Source organism: Taeniopygia guttata, chromosome 1A (assembly GCF_048771995.1).
Source record: "Taeniopygia guttata chromosome 1A, bTaeGut7.mat, whole genome shotgun sequence".
In the NCBI taxonomy this organism is placed as follows: domain Eukaryota; kingdom Metazoa; phylum Chordata; class Aves; order Passeriformes; family Estrildidae; genus Taeniopygia; species Taeniopygia guttata.
In genome coordinates this window covers 67966258-67983191 of record NC_133025.1, presented here as the reverse complement: position 1 = coordinate 67983191, position 16934 = coordinate 67966258, and the positions used below count along the sequence as shown (strand labels likewise).

General features: G+C 41.2%; 1 protein-coding gene across 1 annotated transcript in view; it reads right to left on the bottom strand.

The window, feature by feature from the left end:
• The window catches only part of RERG (RAS like estrogen regulated growth inhibitor), a 92051-nt gene that overhangs the window by 16821 nt on the left and 58296 nt on the right, over positions 1-16934 (bottom strand).

Sequence of the window (16934 nt, the reverse complement as noted above, 5' to 3'; positions counted from 1 at the left end):
AGAAATGATGGAGGGGACTGGAAGTCTGTCAGTAATGATAGGTCATGGAGAGAGCTCTGAAGGGAAAGAGGGAGAAGAGCTGATTTTGGAGGTGCCCAAATATAAAAGATTAGAAGGTGACAAGCCATAAGAAGTAAAGTAGAACTGGGCTGGAGGTGCTGAGATGAGCCTGGGAGGAGAAACCCAGGTTACATAACCCAGTAATGTACATGGGATGGAATGGTGCAGGTCTGCAGCGTTGCAGAGGTGAAGAATTAGAGATCATAGGTGTAAGCTCTGCTGAGAAGGGGGAAGCTAGGCTGTATTTATCTCCAGCACATGCAGATACATAAATAATTACATGTTTAGGAGGGTGCAGAACTAAAGAAAGAAGGGTGGGAGGTGACTGCCATGCACAGTCAGATGGCAATCAGTCTCTCTGCTGGCAGACCTCACAGGTGAGCACAGAAAGCACAGTGAGCCGCTTGCTATGCACTGATGCCAATAAAGTATTTTTATAAGTACTTTCCTTTTCTTTGGGCCCAGTGAAGGGAAGAAAATACCCCCTTATCACAACCCCAGTGAGTGGAGAACCACCAGCTCCAGAACCATATACTCTGTGTCTGTTTTGGGGCACCTTGGGGCTCTGCAGGACTGCTGCTACTCCAAGGCTGGCTCTGCTCAGCCTCCCTGCTTCTGACCCAGTCAATTCCTTCAAAATGCTGCTGCTCTCTTTCATGGCAGTGCTCAAACAGCACATCCTATAAATCTTTTTACTTCCACACATTTTTATGAGGCTGAAGATTAGCAGCTAGCTGCATTTCACAGATGGGGAGCGTGAGAGGCTCTGTTCTGTTTACAAGTATTGCAGACTATGTTGGATGGGAAATGTCTTCCCTTTTGCCTCTTTAGGGGTGCTCAGCAGATGGGCCTCTGACATCCAGTGGGGTATTAGAACAACGTATGGGACTTTGCTGCCTGATTTGACTGAAAATAGACGATGAGGGAAGAGCTGGGAAGGGCATCCAAGTGCTTGGGCTGTCAGTCTGGAGACCAGCTTGCTGGCTGGTGCCTCCTGTCCCAGCAATGATCCCCTGGAGCAGGGGTATTGCTGTGGAGCCACGCTGTTTATGTTGCGCTCGCTCACTGCCAGATTACATCACTTTGCTGTAAAATAACTCTGCCAGCAGAAGAATCAGGAGTGAGGACTTTAGCAATTTGCTAGACTTAGAGCTGGAGCAGTCAGATTGCTGCTGCTGGCTTAAATGATGCTTTGGGTGAAATAATAAAACCCCCCCATGTCCTTAGTAATGTTGCATGAAAGATAAGTTGAGATGGGCATTATTTCCCTCTCACCTGAGCAAAGGTGTGTCAGTTTTACTTAGACACGTTTAACTCTAATGTTAATAATGAGCCAAAAATAACCTAACAGACTAAAGAAAACCCACTGAAATGCTGGGTTTTAATTCAAAATAACACTGAGACCTCTCGGTCTGAAACATATTATTTTCTGATTAAATTAAGCAACTAATTCCAATATTCATATTAAAATGGCCATTTCCAGTGCTCATCCTCAAATTCATTTTGAAGCAGCCAAGGTTCAGATTGATGCAGTAGTTAATAGGAGTGAATTTCATGGCTCTCCACTGAGACTAGTCCAGGCTCTTCCCTGAACACTTCCAGCTTGTGAAATACAAGAACTTGCAGACTTGGAAGGAAAGAATCTCCCACAGGCTGTGCTGTGGATTCCCGCTGCGCCGCTCGGAGACACAACCATCACCAAAGGGAATTGATGCAACGTCCCAGCAAAGGAAGAACAGACTCATGTCTCTTTTTGCCTTTCCTGACACCCTCGCTTCCAAGTCAGCTGTTTTGTACAGGGTATAAATTAGGGTCGAGCTTGGCACAGGACTTTCATTCACTCATGTTTAAAAATGTCTGCCTTAGAAGTTTTTCTTGGAGAAGAATCATGACTATCTGTCAAATACATTTGCAGTGCAACTCCACTGCAGACAATGAAGTTATACCAGGATTTAACATGGCATATAAACCAAGATTATCAACCACATAATTAATCAATTTCTTTCGAACTTGTACGGCTGAGTCCCTTGCTCAGCTTTAAAAATCCCATTCCATATATTTTGGAACTTTTTTTGTGTGTGTGTGTGTGTGTGATATTTTGCATCTTGCTTTAGATCTTTGTTTGGATTTGGTAACATAAATTCTCTAGCTAAATTTACAATCTGTCTGAATACATATCTTTGCGGATTTGGTGTCGTTCCAGCTAATACAAGCGGAGTTTTTTGGGGAAGAAAAGAAGCAGGGTTTTATTTGAAAAACAAACCCCTTCAAAAAAAGTTAGAGTTCAAAGTTATTCTAAGAAAAATAACAGTTTTCCACAGTGAAATAACTGTATGATGACTCCTTTATGCCATGAGAATTTTTAGCTATAAAAATGGTCTGAAAGAAGTCCCATTACTTAACGTATCAACAAGTCCATTCCTGGTGCCATGATGATGTGTCATCAGTAAACCACACTTGGCAGGGGACACCAGAGTGGTTAAAACCAAAGGTTACAATGATCAAAAGGCACTTTCAGAAATGAAGTATTGCACTATTTCTTGAAATATATATTTTTGTTAGAGAGTTCATCCCCCATTCACCTTCTCAGAGGCCCTTTATGTATTGGAATTTCAGCCCCTCTGGCAGATGGGGTGAGTTCCAGCCTGCAGGATGGCAGTGCTGCTGGATTCTGGCACGTGGTGTTCTGCCTCCTTAAAGAGCTCTGTGTCCACCTTCAGGAAATAATGGTTTGTTTTAAAGGCAAAACCATGAGAATTTGATTTGCTTCTGGACGTACAGGTCATCTGGGGGTGTCTGTGTGGGGGGGAAAGGGTGAAGTTATAATGCAGAGTCCTTTTCTGATCCAGCAGGGATGTAAACATGCACCCATTGCCTTCCTCTTCATCTCTGGGTCTGAGTTTGACCCAGCTCTGATGGGATCTCTGGCAATTCCTTGATGTGGGAATGTGAGAGCTGGGTGAGACATCAACAGCAAAAACTTCTCTGCCTCCCCTCTTGGTTTGCACACCGTGGTTATTTCTGATGTTGGGACCTGCTGCAGTTAAATTAGACTTTCCTCCAGTAAATCTCATGGAGCAAAGCAAGATTGGTGAGAAAAATAAGATAGAAATCAATGAAGCATGAAATTGTTTTGTTTCACACTGCCTTGCTCAAACTCTGCATGTTTTAGGCATTTTTAAGCACTGTCTTAAGCAGTGAGCTGTTCAGAAAAATTCCTGTTTATGATCATTTTTCTTTAACACCACAGAGAGGTCCTCCACTGACTGCTAGTGTAAGTTAAAAAGTATGTCTACTTTAATATATAAAGATCAATTAAATATAAATAACAAATGTATATATTATTATATACACCACACAGCAATTTATATGCAATAGTGTGTGTGTATATACAGGTGTATATATACAGTGCTATAGCAAAAGCAGACCAGGATTGAACAGCTGTGTGATGAAATGTGTTGCTTTTGCCTTTCAGGAGGTTTCACTTTGTAATGTAAGTCTTTTTTTTCATGGTGATGGTAAGGGTTTCAGTTCTGTGGATTCAAATCTAAGCACCAAGAATGGTTCAAATGACTTTTTGTTCTGGTGTAACATAAAAGGACTGGAATACCTGTCTCAAGTATCTCAATTCCCACTGCAGGATCATGGTTGAAACCACCATTCCACATTCAAGCACTTCAAAACCACTAATAAGCCTTCAAATGTACAATATTAAGTGCTGTATATTGGATTTATCTTCACAGTGAATAATATTTTTCATGCAGAATGTGAATGCAGTAGGACTCCAAAGGCTGTTTCAGATAATAATTCAGCAGGTTGTCCAGTTGGATGTCAATAACTGCCCTTCTTTTCACAATTTGTTTGGAAAGAGTATCCTACTGTGGAAGAGACAAAGAGCACACTCCTGCTCAGCTCTGCTTTTTTGCAGTCTCCATCAGGTTATTCACATTCCAGCCTGACTAAATGTCAGTGTATTTCATGCCACTGTCACTTTTCAATTTCTGCTACAAGATTTTGGGGAGTATTTCTTTTGTTAGTGGCAATTTCCATCTATCTCAGATGTAATTGCATTTTGCTTATCTGGGAAAGATGTGATTTTAGGAACTTTTGAGTGGAAAGAGCCTGGGAAAAAATAACCTGTTTCAAGGCGTTCATCTGAAATTCTGGAAGTCCACGCACAGTGTATTTACATACTCAGCTCTCTTAATGGGAGGCTGGACTTCTTTGTATGCTCCTCTGGATAGTTGACTCTGATTTTCTTTATTGATTAGTGATCTTTCATCCCATCCTCACTGAACAGGAGGATCTTTGTTGTAATGTTCTCCCCACTGCTTACAGTGCTCAAGGCATTTTTTTACAAAGGTTGCTGCATATGGAACTCAAGCAGGAGACTTAATTTACATTATGTTACCCTGTTCCATAACATACAACTTCAGTATAAGGTTGTTTATTCCACAGGTGAAAGATCAGACTGGTGTATCTAATAGTTTTTGATAATTTTAGGGTAATATCCACACTTGTGTAATTTCTCTCTCCTGACTTCATTGTATAACTTGTTCTGTCACCCCATTTGTGAAACCTAAACTTTCTGGTGTGCTATTATAGCATATATATGTTGGAACCCTGGCTTCTGAGAATTTCAGTGCTGATGAGCACTGACCCCCAAGAGAACACTGCATTTGACCTGAGGCTGTGGAGAAACCTTCCAAATTGAATGATAAAACTAAGATTATAAGTATGTAGTTTGAATAGAAGTGTGTAATATCACATAGTAGAAAACTTAAGAGTTTAAAATTTTAAAATATAGTAATATATAAAAAACAAGATAAAATAGTAATATATATATAAATAGTAATACATCTAAAATAGTAGTATATATAAATAATAGTAATATATAAAAAATAGGATAAAAAATTCTGTGCTGACAAACACTGACCCCCAAGAGAACACTGCATTTGACCTGAGGCCATGAAGAATGATTAATCTAAGATTATAAGTGTATAGTTTGAATAGAAGTGTGTAATATTTCATAGTAGAAAACTTAGAGTTTAAAGCTTTAAAATGTAGTAATATATATAAAACAAGACAAAAAGTTTAAGACAGAAGCTAATCCTTCTTCTCCACCTTCTTCTTCATAAGTTTAAGTAGTATTTTGTAATTAGATAAAAAAAATCCACATTATGAATCACAAGTAGTTAGTTATTAAGTTAAAAGTAAAAATAATTTAAGTGTAATTTCTTAATTAGAAAATTTACCCTTATAAAGCCTTATAAAGAGAAAAACACAAGTCCATTTCTAAATTTGTTAAAGTACTGTAAAACTCACACTATAAAAAAACTATAATAGAGATGAAAACTAATAAACATCTGAAGCCAAACAAGAAATACCACCTCACACATTTAATCCCAACCCTAACAAAAAAAAAAGTTAAAACTCCACATGTGTGGTTTTCCAGAGCACGGTTAGTGGTAACACCTCCAGATGTTTGTGTTTCTGAGACAGAGTATATTTGTGATGGTGTTGTAGGGAAAATCTTAGGGGCAAAATCACATTCAAATAACTTTTAGGCTTTTCTGGATAACTGACACAGGTAAGGTTTGGATCTCCGTGCTCTTCTGAAAGACACTGGGCAGAGGAAAGCAGAACAGGGTTCTCAATAATGAACTTTTAACCCAACCCTCCATCTCAAGATGAAAGTTTAAAAAGTTAGATATATCTGAGAGAAAAAAAAAAAAAAAAAGAAAGAAGAGGTAGAAAACTTTTTACTTTAAAAATTCAGCACTTCAATAAGACAATGGCAAGATGTCAAAATTTTCAGTGGCTGTAAATTTTTTGTATTTTCCTTTCCTTATATTTCTTCCAGTGTTGAATTTAGAAAACATCCCACTCTCTTTTATGGTCAAATTAGTTTGTCGTCTTTAAGAAGGAAAAAGAAAGAAAGGAGACACAGGAGGGAATTCTATAAGGCTTTCAATGGTAGGATGATCTGGTTATTGTCAAAGAATTTTTGCATGAATGAATTTTTTTTGGTGAATGTAGACAGACCATATTTTGCAAGGAAGTTAGGTTTTTTGGATTTTCAAAGGAAATGACTCAACACCTCAACGTTTGCCTTCAAAGAACTTGCAATTTAGGAACTGCATCTTTAAAACAAACAAACACAGCTTTACTAGCCCCTGATTATTCTTTTATTCACTGCTGTTTTGTAACCCACTGGAGAAATCTGGGGGATTAATTGGATCCTTTTATCCAGGTGTCAGTGTTACAGGGGGGAGGCAAAGGCACACTTTGCTGTAGCCTGCACCAGCTCCTTGGCTTCAGCTGATTCCTGTGTTCCAAAAAGGTTCAAAATTGATCTTACTCTGTCAGAGCTGAGCCTGAAACAAGGTGTATCCAACATGAATTGATACTCCTGAAGGAAAAAGTCATTTTAGATATTTTGGAGATGCCTCGGACTGCTCCTAGGATGGTGTGGAGCTGCTGCCTCATCCCCTGCCAGTGCAAAGGGAGGAGCACGCCCTGAGCACCAGGAAGAGTGCCCATAAACACATGGCCAGTGCTGAGGTGGGGATTTTTGTTTTGTTGTGATTCTTTGGTATTGGTGGTGATATATAGCTGCTGGGTTTTTGTTGGTTTGGTTTTGTGGTGGTTTGTTTTGGTTTGGGTTTGCCTTTTTTTTTTTTTTAAGTGAGTTTTGTGGGTTTTTTTGGTTTTGTTTTGTTGGGGTTTTTTTTGTCTTTAGGTCTGATCCCTGCTCTCTCTTCCCTCTCCCATGCTCAGAAGCCAAGAGATGAGTAGGAAGAATTGGAAGAAAGGGGAGAAGTGAATTTGCCTTCTTAGTGCACACATCCGAGAGGGTTGCAGACCACTTTCCCAGGGAGTAGGAGAGGGGGCAAGGTCTCATGTATGAAGGAGATGAAGAAATATTTCCAATAGAGTTTAAAGAGAGTTTTTTTGTGAGACCCGGTCAGAAATCCCAGCCCTGCCCAAGGGGAAGGCTGTTCCTAAAGAATTCAAGGAACCCATCTGCCTCCTGTTATGGTTAGGACTTGATAGTTCTGAGGGTTGGTGTTTCAACATCTTCCCTTCTGCTGCTCTGGCCAGGAGAAAAGACATTTTGTTTGATGTGGAATGTTCTGGTAGTGACAAAGTCATTCTGGAAAGGCACAACTTACTATGTGCAGCTTAGAGTAAATAAAAATGCTTTAAAAATACAGTTTTATCATGCTCTAGTGAGTCAGTTTGAATGGGAGGGCAGTTGGCACACTGAGTGAGTAAAGCCACTGGCATTGGTGCTGGATCAGTGCCTGTACTTGTAATCTTCACCACACAAAAAGTACTTTTGTCAGAGTGCCTTGCTCTGCTACTGTTTCACTAAGTCTGTATGGATCAGCACAAATGGTGAGTAGAAATGTCATACAGAGATGCAGGGTTCTGTATTTTATGTTGGTAGACAGCACTGGGTGTTTCTGTGTGGTCAGAAACCTCTTCTCCTCAGCCTGACTGTAATAATTTTCTTGTGTTATTTTCAGTTATATCAGTATACAAGATCGAATGAGACTACAGCTTGCATCAAATTAAAAACAAGCTTTGTTTTTGATCTGGCTTTTCCTGTGATAAACTTCATTTTTTTTTGCATGCACACCTTGGCTTTTTGGGTTTGGCTCCATGGAAATCTCAGACAACCTGGAAAAGCTTTGCATTGTGATTCTAATCCAGCTAGAGCAGGACATTCAGGAAGATCTTGAAAGATCATATGTCCTGTGTCATTTCCATCTTTCTGTGACACTGGAGCTTAGGTGAACACCAGAAGTTTGTACCAGCCCTATTGATTGATGACTGATGATTGAATCAGTTGATGGATGCATGCCTGGAAGGTGCCTGTGTCCCGGGAAGATGAGGAATTAAGGCAACAAAATACATTGAAAACTGACTCATGAATTTTTAATGATCCTCTTTTTTTTTTATGAGTCTGATGACATAAGCATTGATAAATATTACATCTTTTTAACACAGGACACACAACACAATATTTAGGGGGACCCATCTTTTTCAAAATCAGCTATTATTCTCAAATTTTAACTATGCCTTTTTTTTTTACCTGCTCTCCTTTTCTCTGTGTTGTAAAGACACCTGCTCCTGTTATTTGCTAGCCACCTGGAATCTTGAACTTTTGTTTGTACCAGCAATTTAATTTTTTTAAGAGCAAACAGCTTTGCCATTATACCTGGAGAATTAAGAGACACAGCAGGATAAGCAAAGAAGCTCTTTAAGAGGTATTTCCACAGTAGGGTTTGCAGTGCTGCAGGATGATAAAAGAGAATGAAAGAAACACTTTTATCAACAAGTGAAGTGAAATGGAAGGCAAACACTGTGGAGCACATCTTTCTCACTATAAAAATAAATGTGTTGCAAAGTGTAGAAATGATTAGCTGAAGACAAAAGCTCAGCCTGAACAAAGGTTTCCTAAGTGCTGTAGAGATGATTGTTCCTGGAGGCAGGAAAGTGACCCTAGGGGAGATGGAATTGGTAGCACCTAATGGTATCTCAGAGTATCACCCCAGCATCACTTTTCTTTTGTGGAGCAGGTTGGAGGAAGGGTGTGGGTGGAGAGCAACTCGTCCTAAATCACCAGTGAGCAAAGCCTGTTTATGTCTGAAGCCTAACTGGTGATCTGCCAGGGCTCACAGCACTGCTCATCCCATACAACCTCTGTCAGGAGGAAGATAATTAATCCCAGATCCTGGAAGCAGTGATTTCCTACAAGACCATTTATAATGGGCAAAGATAAATACTGCTAAGTGGTCCAGTCAGTGCACTACAGAGTGCTGTGCTTGGTTCCCAGTGTAGTGACAGCACTAAATGAATTTAAATTAATTCATTGTTTTGATAAACAACTATCTCCTATCTCTGGCTGCAGCTATGGTTTTATGAGCACCCATTTGGTGCCTATAATAATGTAGGGGTTATTATTAGCTTTCTGCTTGGAATCTGGACACACAATCCTTGGAACTGTTCAGAGTAAACTTTAAAATTATGTGTGTGTGTGTGACAGGGGGGAAGCATGATCTAAATTTAAATGGTAAATTTCTGCTTCCATTCTCAATGCTTAAGGGTATTCAGCTAATAAATATTGCGTGGCTTCAAACAAAATAAAAGCCACAGTAGTAGGTAATGGGTGCTGTAAAACCTCTGACTTATCTCAAGTCTGAAACTTGGAGGATTAACATAACTTAGTTTATGATGTTCATCACAGCTGCCAGGAGACCTGGCCCTGCCTCCCCAGAGTGCTCTTCTGGTCTCAGCTGAGTAATTAGCTGTACTTAGTTAAAAGTCTGCATTAAGAGGGAGCTTTTCTACATTTCTCCATGCTGAATAATGAGTTATACCCCAAAAGTCTGAGGTGCTATCTGTGTGAGAGTCTCTTGGCCATAGAAATTACACAGATAAGAAATATAACAACCCATATATTCAGGGCTCTTTCAGTCATTATCTCATGCAGTGGTTTATCCACTTTGAAGTGACCTTAGTGATGGGATTTTCTTCATTCCTTTTACATGAGGCTGAAAACACCAAGTTCCTGTTTGTTCCAGGGGGACTTTAAAGATCCCACGGCAGTTTTACAAGGGGATCTTTCCCTTCAAGGGTCCTCCCCTCCATCCTGAAGCTTGGTAGATACACACCACCAAGTGGATAGCAGTGTCAGGGGCTCAAAGATCATTCAGCTCAAAGGAAGTTTGCAATTATGATGATATTAGCTTCTATTATTTTCTCAGGCCAGCGAGATAAACCTCTCATGGCAAAGTTTTCCTTCTAATGCTTTGTTTTAAGAACACTTCCTCAGTTTCACCCAGTGCTCTTTTCAGAGTGAGCAGAGAGCACATAAACAATTCCACTCTGTCTGGAACAGTGTACATTTCTTTCTCCTGTTACTGCCCTGCAGAGTGCCCAGAGTGGCTGCAGCAATCTGCCTTTGCTTAGCTGCTCACAATGACATCTCAGGAGACAAACACAGCCCCGGGACTCCACAATTTAACAAGTTAAAAAACCTCCAATTGCTCACAATGAAAGCTGATGCAGTGACTAGGGAACCAGTCCAAGAGGATGGTTTACATTCCTTGCTTCACTGTGCTTTACATTTTGCTTTGCTAACCTTTTCAGCACTATTAGTGTGCCTGGCAGACCAGGGAGGTAGCCAGCATGATGCCAGCATTTAAATACACCAGTATTTAAATGGTGTTAAGCTGAAAGGATTCCCTTTCTCAGTGTAATCCCATCCATTCCTGCCACCAAGTCTCTTGTCACTCCCCACTCTGTAGCTTTCCACCCACCCAGCCATACTGATTCACCTGTGTGTGGGAATGAACTCTATCTGGAATTAAATTCTTCTGATTCAAAAGATGCTCTTTCCCCAAAATTGGTTCGTTGTGGGTTTTGTTTGCTTGGTTCTTGTTTGTTTGTTTCTTTTCATTGGTTTTGTTGTTGCCACACCTGGAGATTTCTCTTACACTGGGGCATATCTAGAAATTTTTTTGCAGACTGTCTTTCAGCCTCCAAGCAGCTGTTGAAAATTTTGGTCTTAATTTCCCTGGCCATTCCTCAGTTTCATCTGGAGCGTGTGTGTAATGCTATTGCTGGTGGTATAAATGGATTATCACTGCAGATAGACTGATGCTGACAAAGCAGAAGTGTTTTAGAAATATAAATAGCACTTGGATGCTGCAACAATGCTTTCACAAATGTACCTTTAGAAGTTGTTTAGAGACTGCAAGAATAGTCTATAACTCTTGCTTCTCTACTGCTTTTAAAAGAGGAAGCAAATTTAGATGGCATTTTAAACTTTCCTGATGCATCCTGGCACAGCCTCCCCAGGAGATAAAGATGAGCCTTGAGGTCTCACAAATGACTCTGCTGTGGGTGGGGTGAACCCTTCAGCTCCAGCTGAGCTCAGCCAAAGCTGAAAGCTTGGCTGACCTTTTTTACAGGAGCAATGGCTATTTTTTAAACTAGTCTTAAATCCCTTCTTTACTGTTTTGGTTTCGTATAGAGGAAGAGATATGGTCTTTAAACCCTACTCACAAGTACTGTCCTGCCCTGGAGGCTTTATCTTTAGATGGAAGAGCACCTGGGAGGGCTGAGACACCTCCTGCTCATCCACCCAGGGCAGATGTGATGGAGCCCTAGGGTGGGACAGTAAAACCCAGCATTGCTCTGCTTCTCTCTGTCTGCCCCACCTGCTGTCCTGGAGCACGAGCAGTCAAGGCAGCAACTCCTGCTCTCACCTTGGCCATCAGGATCAGAGCTCAAGCAGGAATTTTGTTATTCCACCCCATTCTCTGAATTCCCTTCCCTCCCATTCTTCAGGGTTTAGCCCAAGAAAAGTGGCAAGAAGAGCTGAATAATTCACTGCTCTAAAGCCATGAGCATGGGCTGGCCAGAAAAGAGGCAAACAAAGTACTGTCATTTTAAGCAGATAAAGTGCAACATATAAAGATATGTCAGGCATTACTTGGGCAGATAAGACCAGGACTGTGAATTTGGGAAAGCAGAGAAGCAGCAGGCCCAGTGCAAGCTATGATCTGATAAACCACTGAGACAGAGAGCTGTGTGCTGGAAAAAAAGAAAAACATTCCTGGAAATCAAGCTGACAATAAAAAGGAAAAAAACTCACATGCCACTGAAACTATTCCTGGTGAAACAGCATCAGGAGGCTATTTTGGATTGGGCTGTTAAATTGTTCAGCAGCTGGGAAGTGCCCTGCCATTGCTCAATGCAGCTGGGTATATTTCTGGCATTAATTTTGTGCTGAATTCTTCTTTCCTTTAATGCAGCCTGAGGCACAACCTACTGGAGTCATCAAAGCTTTTCTTTGTGTAGGTTGAAGCTTCAGCCCCAGGGAGTTGTTTAGATGTAGAGAGAAGTGATCTCAAATTGATATGGGCAGCAGACCCAATCATACAAGAAAGAAGTTAAGACTGAAATGCCCATGCTTGCAATAGCTAAAAACAAGGAGGCTTAGCTTAAGTTCCTGAATTGTAGAGTGGGGTGTCCTAAAGAGAGAGCTTCTCATCTCTCCTAAGTCTTCTATGTGAGAGTTCTTGCAAATATTTCACTGATTTTTCAAGTTCTTCCTAAGCTGTTCATGGCTTGGAAAAGCTTGCCTGTGCCTGGAAAATCATCTTGCATGTAAATTAAAGTACAACTGCTCTATGTCAACAGCTCTTGTGTGGATAGGCTGCCTCCTGGTCTTTCTCCTGTGAAACCTGGCTAAACTGCAACACTTCAAAAATCATTGGGAAAAGGACTGCTAGGCCAAGTTTTGACTTCTTGGATGGAGAACTCCTCAAAAACGCTTCTCCCCTAATCTTTAATTGCTGTCCTGTATATCTGACCCTTCCACAAGTGTCTGGATGGTGCTGCTGGGGAGCATCCCAGCCACTCCCCAGGAACTGCTGCAGGGTTCAGGCACTTGCTGTGGATCCTCCTGGCACATCTCTTAGAAGCAGATACTTTACAAGCGTCCACTTTTGGTCCAAGGCATCACTCCAGGTGCTTACCTGTGGCATTCTCACTAAGCCAAAGCCCTCATTTGTTCATTCCTGCAGATCTTCAGCTAATTACTACAGAAAGCACATGGCCTAACAGATGAGTACAGCAACATCCCACAGACATCCATAGCCACACAGCTAAGGAAACATGGACAATTACTGCTGGCTAGGAGTACATTCAGCTGGTTTTTGCCCCACCAGACTGAAGCTCTCTTGCCACAAGCCATGACCTGATTGTTTTGTGAATGGCAGATGGCTGTGCTGTAAGCCACACAGGCAATTAATGAATTAATCCACAGTGGTGGCACTCAGGAATCTGTGCCAAATGGGCCACAGTAAAAACACTGGTTTAGTGAAATCACAGCCTGGGGAGAAGGGGTAAGGTAGGGTAGTTGAAATTCTATAAGTGAAGTAGAAAAAATATGTAAAGAAAAATGAGTTTTCTTACCATTATATTGCCCTTGCCAGTAGGGATTTGTTTGGAACTTTTTTCATTAAAATGTTGCCATTTTAGGCTATTTCCTCTCTCAGTGAGCTCTCCTATTTTGTGAAAGAAAACCTGAAATACTTCAAATTTAGGTAAAATTTCATGGCAAGCTTCCCCTTTATTCTGCCTGATCTATATTTCTTCTGCCCTTTTCGGAAGGACCTTCTTTTTCCACTAGACAAAAAGATACGAAAACTTCTCTGCTAACTAAGGTTTGAGCTAGTTCTTAGCAATGCTGTTCTCATACCCTTTCTTTCCTCTTACTCATCCAGTGTTGGCCATATTTCCCACAGGTCTTTAGATTTCTGTATCTGAGTTTTGATTCTCCAGCACAGTCAAATCAGTTGTGATCTACCCAGACAGAGTAGAAGGCTAAGACCTATGTCAAATTAAATTTACTTTCATTCCATTTGAAAAGATTAGGCAGTAGATAAACTTCCTTATGTTTTTCTCCAATAAGACTTGAATTGATGCAATTATGGGTTCTTTTCCCCCTCCTTTGGTCAGTAAAGTACCATAAAAAGAGGGCTGATAAGTAACTGGTCACTCCATAGGCTTGGTGCAGGGCTGCACAAATCATGGGCTTTTTCCACCTACCACTGGCAAAATGATCTTTCCACTGCTCTGTAAGGCCATAAAGTGTATTTGTCACCAAAAGCCCAATCTCAGCAAATTCCTACAACATCTTTTGGTCTATGGTTGTCAAAATTTTGGATGACACCAACCTAAAAGATTAGGAAATCATTAAAAGGCATTTGAAAGATTTCCCCAATACTTCAGTGAGGTTAGGTTTTTTTCAAAGGCCCAATTCCAACAATAGCCTCAGTCGAAAATTCTCATTTATCATAAACATAAATGTATTGAAGATTTTCAGATGCAAATAAGGACATAATCAGATTTTCCTGAAGCAACGATTTCCTGGCACTTTTTTGCAGCTCTAGAAACATGCACTTAGTAACAATTTTGGCCCTCAATCTCTGTTTATAACTTTAACTCGCTGTCATTTTTATTATTTCCAAGAAGAGGTACACCCCCTACTAGCTTTGCAAGTTCTGCTGCATCTGTGCCAGTTTAGACTTTCATTGTAGATTTTATATCAATATATGCAATTATTCCTATAGCTTTCACTTAAAGTAATTAGAAGTTTTGTGCATAAATATGAAACTAGACTAACAAGAGTATGTTATATGGGACAGAAGAGCAGATGTGCAAACCACAGAAATAAATCAGGAGCAAGTACCAAAGTGTTTAGAGGTTTTTGTTTCCTCAGAGGTAATCATGATAACAATGTTTTTCTGCAAGTGAAAGAAGTATATTTTTCAGCTGCAAATTCTACTGGCAGTACCCAAAAAAAAAAAAAAAAAAAAAAAAAAAGACAAGAGAGGCACTCCATAGCCTTAGCTGGGAAATCATTATGAAGTTTTAAATGATTTTGAACAAGGTTCTTCAATCAAAATAAACTGGCTCCCAAGATTTGCACCCATCTTTTTTATCAGACATGAAACATATATTTGGGCTGCCTGCACAATCAGGTAAACACAAGAAAACTGGGAATCTTTGGCTGATATCTAAGATGTGTTAGGGATCTATTTGCTATTTTGGCCTCACAAGGGAAATTTCTCCAAGACTTTTTTGCCTAGTTGATAGATTAGGTTCCTGCATTGGATTATAATCTGGATTAATAATAATCTACCCCCACCTCTGTCCCTGGAGCAAAGAGTTGCAAGGAGCTCATGCCCACATTTAAGAATGTATTTAACTTTCAATAACGTGAAGGATATTTGGGTTCCTTGAGAATGCAAAAGGGTCCTTTTGGCATACTGTAGGAAGCTTAGGGGCAGCCCAAGGCTCTGTGAGTAAATGTGGAGCCTGTGGTTCTTTCACAGGCAGCTGTTCAGAAAACTTTGCTTCTCTGAGTAAGAGGTGAGAGAAATGAGGGGCCAAAAGAATTGGCAACTACCAGCTTTGACTTGCATTCGTACTGCAGAGTGAATAGTTTACCAGCCTAAATAAAAGCCAAATTTAGGCCTGCCCTATTTGACACAAGTAAAAAGTAGTTAATTTTAAGTCTGAGCTTTTTCATTTGATAACAGAAAAGGCCTGTGTGGAACCAGAGGCAATTTGCTGTGAGCAGGAGAGAGAGAAAGAAGCAAGAAATGTCAGTAGAAGCCCAGTGGAAGGGACAGCAAACACTGACATGGACAAAGAAGCCAGTCCACAACTCCAGCCATCTGATCAGAAAAAGCAAACACTCCAACAGAATTGCAAGGTTCACTTTTTCGCAGGGTTCCTATTTTGCTGTTTGATTCCATATCTGAAGTAGAGAGGACAGGGAGAGAAAGAAGCCACCATTTAACTCTGACCAGAGGCTCCTGAGCTATGGGAAAGAAGCAGTGTCAGACTTGAGCCACTGACTCCTCTCATCTTCAGGGGCTCCATGGTATGCAGGGCTGTTTCTGACATGCAGAAATTTCTGAAATCAGAGCAGGGAGGCTCACACAGCTAGAGAAGACAATCCCCTCACCACACTGCCTTTTCTTCCATTCTGCAAGTGCTTTAATGCATTAATTTTGATAAGGTCAGTTAGGACAGAGGCCTTCAGACCAGAGCATTGGCAGGGATGGATGCCCATTTGTTTGGACACCTTCCCTTCCTTGTGGCAGCTGTATGAGAAAGCGCTGCCATCAAACCCCCAGGAAGGGCTGTGACACATAACTGGACAAAGCCCAGGGATTCTGTCATGTCTTGCACTGTCTCTCTGCTTTGCACTCAATCATAGCAGCCTGCTGAGCAGATCTGCTGCCGTTTAATTAGAGTGTCTGGGTGCCCCTCCTGTCCTCCTGTAATGACATTAGTCAGGAGTGAACTGTCTGCTTCCTGCCTCTCCTGGACCAGCTGAGCTGCTGGCCCAGAGCTGCCCAGATTGCTTAATTGCACTGCAGACTTTTAAAGGTCAGCTCTTACAGAATCTAATAACCCTCGGGAGGTTTCCAGCAGGAGGTAGATTGCAAAGAAGAGCCTGGATTCCTCCCATGAGCTGTGGGACACAGCAAGCACCCTGCAGGGGAGCAGCTGGCCAGCCACATGCCACATGCTGAAGGGCATCTCCAGGGACAGCAGCTTCCCCTCGGGTGCAGAGCATCAGCTTCTGGGGCTGTGCACCCCAGGAGAGAGGACAGAATAAGGGAGATGTGGTAAAAGTAGAGGAAGTGTTAAAAACATATTACTCAGCTGCTTTGTCCTTTTATAAGGTACCTCATCATGCCCTAGAAATTCTCCATCCTTGGTGTATCCTAATAGGAAAGCTGAATGGTTGCTCGAGCAATATCTGTTGGGTAGAAAAACTCAGAAACCTGAAAACGGGCTAGGGAGCAATACAAATATTTCAGTAAAGGATGGATGTGCTCAGTCTCATGCATGCTGTAACTGTCCCAGGAAAGCAGGTCTGCTGCTGGGGATACCTGGGTACAATCTACAGTTTGCATGGTTTGTTCATCAAAGATAAAAACCTTGATAGCTGAAAAGCAATTCTCCTCTGTTTTACCCTCCTTCACAGGAGTGAGGCCAGCAATGGGCACTGTAAGACCCTCTCTCTTGATAATTGCTAATAATAATAATAATAATAAACTGAGAGCAATTGTTGCCCTTTTTCCCTCCCTGAGTTTTCCCTGGCAGCAGGAAAGGAAATCCTCACTTGGGGCACTCCTCCTTTCCTCAGACAGATCCTTTTCATGCAAGCACCTGAATGAAACAGCTGTGAGCCCTAAAAACCTCCACCCCCCCCTCACAGTTCCAAATTCAGCCTGCCTTGAGCCAGGTGCTCTCCACTGGAAGAGCCA